Genomic DNA, 4842 nt, shown 5'->3' on the forward strand with positions numbered 1-4842 from the left:
GCTGGGTTGTTTGGGAAATTCCATGGGAATTCCTTGGCCAGAAGATCAACTGAATGCAGCCTAGTCCCACCACTCGAAACCTGTCCTAACTAAAAGAGATGGCCAGTGGAGATTCTGTATCCCCCATTACTTGGAGTCATTGGTTATTTTTAATTAATTTATTTTTGACAGTTTAAAAACATTTGCAATTTTATTTAAAAAAAAAAAACCCACAACCATGAACATTATTACAATTAGAGGCCCTCTTGGTTCTCCACAATTATACTGATCGTGCACACAAAGGATTCCCATTGTTAAGTCTTAAAACAACCATCTTAAAAAGGAAAAACAAAACAAAAAGCAAAACAACACCACAACAAAATCTCAGCACACTACTATTAAACTTGTTTTAATGTTTCTTCACAAATAATGAAAATACTAAAGTACAGACAAGCAATAATCATTATGTTGTCACCAACATTATAAATATGGAATTATAAACTTAAAAACATTTTCTGGTTTAAAAAATAAATCTGGTCATCAATGCAGCTCTGCATGTCTCTAGTAGGGCCGGTCTCTGCGTTCCTGGTGGTGACAGCCTTTATCCATTTTCCCAGGTCCTCTACATCTGCCTCTTCTTCCTCTCATCTCTTCCATTAAAGGTCCAGGAGGCCCCCCTGGACCACTTCGTCTTCCTCCACCAATACTACCTCGGTCCATGCTCAGCCACCTTGGATGCCTCCTCTGTCTCCATCTCTGCCACCTCTCAACATTTCTCCAGGACCACTATGGTCCATGAGTCCACCTTTTCCTCCTCGAATGCCACCAGGGCCTCCTCAGCTGGAAAGGGTGGGGATAGGAAGTCCTTGGGCTTAGGGGCCTTACCCTGGTTGCACTCTGTTTTCCAAGCTAAGTTCTTGTTTGCACAGCCCAGATTGGGACACATGCCAGTCTCCAGCTTGGTGCTGGACATTTCCTCCTCCAAAGGGGTTCTCTTGTTCTTCTTGACAACGCCACACTGCTTAAAGAAGTCTTCCAGAGCTGGGCGGTGGTGGTGCACGCCTTTAATCCCAGCACTTGGGAGGCAGAGGCAGGCGGATTTCTGAGTTCGAGGCCAGCCTGGTCTACAGAGTGAGTTCCAGGACAGCCAGGGCTACACAGAGAAACCCTGTCTCGGGAAAAAAAAAAAAAAAAAAGTCTTCCAGATCATCCAGAGTCACATTGTCATTTAATCCTTGCACATACATTGCACTGTTGTCAGAGTCTTCATCGGGATCTATAGGAAGGCCTAGATCAAGATCTGGCCCTTCATCCATGGGTCCACCAGGCTTATTGAAGCCACCTCACTCTCCAGCGCCCATTCCACCGAGTCCTCCTCCCCGCCCACATCTGCTCATGCCTCCACGATCAAATCCCCCTCTTCCCCTGCCCCGGTTATCAGGGCCACTCAAGCTCCAGTTCTCTCCTGGCCTGGAAAATCCTCCAGACTCCTGCCCACAAGCACCCATGCTACTGGGGTGGTCCTGTCGGAAGGAACTCTGTTGCCCGTAGCTTCTGCTCTGTTGGATATATTGAGTTGAAGCCTGGCTGTAGGATCTGAGGAGGGTAACTAGTGGGAGGTTGCTGCCCATAGCTGCTTTGTTGACCATAGCTACTCTGCTGTCCATAGCTGCTCAGCTGCTCGGCTGCCCATAGGTGTTCTGCTGATCGTAACTAGTCGGCTGTGAAGAGGAGTAGCTGATAGGAGGGTTAGATGGAGGTGCGGTGACTGGCTGCATTGGGTAGCTCCTAGGTACCTGGGGATAACTGTAGTTACTCTGTCCATATCCTAGGCTGAGTTGGTTATAACCCCCTGTGCTAGATAGAGGTTGACTAGTCTCTGCAGGCTTGTTATCATCCTGTGGTCTCGTAGGTGTGGTGGCTGCTGGCTGCTGGCCATAGGCTGAGTTTCTTTTAAATCCCCAGAATTCAATCTTTCTGTTTCCTGTCTTGCCAGTTTCTCAGTACCTCATGCCTTATTTCGACAAGTGAAAAAACTTGCTCCCTGAAAGTTTTCTGCTTTCCCTTCCTCCTCCTTTTCTTCCGACACAGAGTCATTGCTACGTTTTGTAGTCCAGGCTGGCCCAGAACTTACAATCTTCTTGCGTCAGCTTCCTGAGTGTTGAGAATACAAATGTATGCTATTATACCTGACTCCCTGAAAATCCTTGATACTTTTTGGTATTCAGTGACATCTGCACACTGAAGGGTTAAGTATTAGCACTATCTTTGTGTATGTGCTTGTCTTCTCTTAAATTCTAACAGTTTGCTTAATTTCTTACTTATTTCTCTAACTTCAGCATTTGATTATGCACAAGTCCAGGTTTCCTGTCTGTTGTGGTGTGTTTTTACTGTTTTGGCACTAGAGGGCAACCCAAGCTCAGGTTTTGCCTAAATTCGCTGTTGATAGGCTATTCAGCATAAATTCCAAGAGCACATTAGAAACAATACACCCTAATAACCAATTTCCCACTGTCTAGGTAGACCAAACTGTGTCATTCACCATCGCAGAGTGTCTCAAGATTTTTGATCATGCTAAGTTCTCACAGCTGATTTTGGAGGGCTCAGCTCCAATCTCTTATGTAATGTTTGTGATCATAAACACTGCAGTCACACCCTGAGCCTGCTGAGACCTGCACAGTACTAGGTAGCACCAAGAACCATGTTGATTTACACTCTCTACTGCTGCAGTAAATGTGTGGTCTAAGATTGCTGCTTCCTGCCACAAGTGAAGTGATCTGGAATAGAAGCACAACCCACTGGGGTTATTGTCTTACCTGATACCAGGGCTCATTCAGAGTCTCAGCCTATGGGCATGGACCTGATGATGGGGACCATGAAGACCTTACCACTACTAGCTTTCTCTAACTTGGGTTCCAACACAAAGATCTATGCTTACCAGGGAGTTCTACACCAATAAACAGTCTTCTTATAGTCTGTGCCGTTCAAGGTGGGAGAGTGATGGAGATGACAATCCTTTGTCCACCATATATAGATTATTACACAAAATGCTTGTTATTTTTTCCCCGTGGGTTCCTCTACCTAGAATAGGTTTATACTCTTATCCCATAGACATCAGGGTTATCTTGTAATTACAATAAACAATAGGAGGCAAGTGCAAATGATGTACCCTACTTAGGAGAAATGCTCAGTGTTTGTGTTATTCAACTTTCCTCTGCCATGAGATCACTAATATCTTAGCTATCAGATGCTTTTTCAGCTTGGATTGTGGAGTGAAGGAGACAAGCTCACCTGACAGGAATGTGCATCCTGACCAAGAAATAAATGATAGAGGTGAACTATTGAAAAATTTTTATATCTTAGTACAGCTTCATATAACCTGACTAACACAACTGCTTTCACCAAGTTTTGATAAATTAGAAAGATCTTCTATTTTTTGTGACTGTTATAGTCTCTAGTATTAGAAATATCTTAATCTTGTTTATTCTATCTTACATTATTATATTTTATGCTGTTTTATGATTTTGTGTAGTGAAATATCAGTCATTGCTATTAGATTTTCGACTTCATATCATTTAAAAGAACTTCATAAAGATCCATATTGATTTTTGTTATCTACAGTATATTATGCATAATAATGGGTTCCAATATGATATTTGTATATATGCATATATGTATAATGTATCTTATCATGTTCACAACCCTCATTATACTCTGTCTCCTCACTTGCACCAATTCCCTTCTTTCCAACTAGCTCCCTTTTAACCTTTTTTTGTATGATCCCATCATTTTCATTAGGCTTGTTTACAGGTGCATAGGTGCCAACCATTGGAGAGGGATGGCTTAGAGAGGGATGGGGGATCTCATCTCCCCCTTTCATGGTGAAATATTGATGGGCCAGATTGATCAGGTGCAAGTCCTAGCCCAATAATCACAGGTGCTGTGATTTTAAGAGTGCAATGACTGTTGAGCCCAGAAGACAGTGTTCCAAAATGCTCCACTCATTCCTCTAGCTCTTACGTTTCTACCATCTTCTCTTCTATGATGTTCCCTGAGCCATGGAGGGGGTGACAAAGATGTCCCACTTTGGCTGAGCATTCAACAGTTATTTATTCTCATCACTTGGACTAGTTATATATCTTTGCAATTGCTGTTACTCACTGCAATAAAAGAAAGTTTCTCTAACCAAAGTAGACAGCCACATTAATCTTTGGGCATAAGTTACTTTTCTGTTGTGATGAAGTGCCATGACCATGAACAACTTATGGAAGAGTTTATTTTGGCTTATAGTTCAGATTGATAAGGACCAATCATGATAGGAAGGTATGGTAACAAACCACAGACATGGTGTCAAGAACAGGATACTAAGAGCTCATGTTCTTTATTGTAAGCAGAAATACAAAGAGTAAACTGAAAGTGTCTCAAGGCTTTTGATCTCAAAGCCCACCTCCATTTCTGTACTTTCACAAGCAAGGCTACATGATCGAAACCTCCCCAAACACTGCTACCAAATGGCAAACAATCAAATGCATGAGTCTGTGAGAGAGGGTATTCTCATTCCAACCATTTCATTTTGATAGCCAACTTGGAGTCAGCTCTCCCCTTCCACTATGGTTTCTGGGCACTGAGCTCAAGTAAACAGGCTTGTGGAGCAAGCATGTCTACCTCCTAAGTCATTTTGCCATTCCTTGGTCTTCTTCACTAATTTGTACATTTGCTTCTTTCTCAGTACCATGTTCTAAATTTTGATGAGAACTGCATTGAGTTTGTAGATTGCTTTGTGTAGGATAGCCAATTTTACAATATTAGTTTTCTAATCCATGGACATAAAGGTTCTGTCCATTCTCTACTGTCTTCTTTAAT

The 4842-nt window shown here is 42.5% G+C and overlaps 1 pseudogene; it reads right to left on the reverse strand.

Annotated features, from left to right (window-relative positions):
• Positions 1-540: 540 nt before the first annotated feature.
• Positions 541-3287, reverse strand: LOC117694981 (RNA-binding protein EWS-like; annotated as a pseudogene).
• Between the last annotated feature and the right edge of the window lie 1555 nt (positions 3288-4842).

Source organism: Arvicanthis niloticus, chromosome X (assembly GCF_011762505.2).
Source record: "Arvicanthis niloticus isolate mArvNil1 chromosome X, mArvNil1.pat.X, whole genome shotgun sequence".
In the NCBI taxonomy this organism is placed as follows: domain Eukaryota; kingdom Metazoa; phylum Chordata; class Mammalia; order Rodentia; family Muridae; genus Arvicanthis; species Arvicanthis niloticus.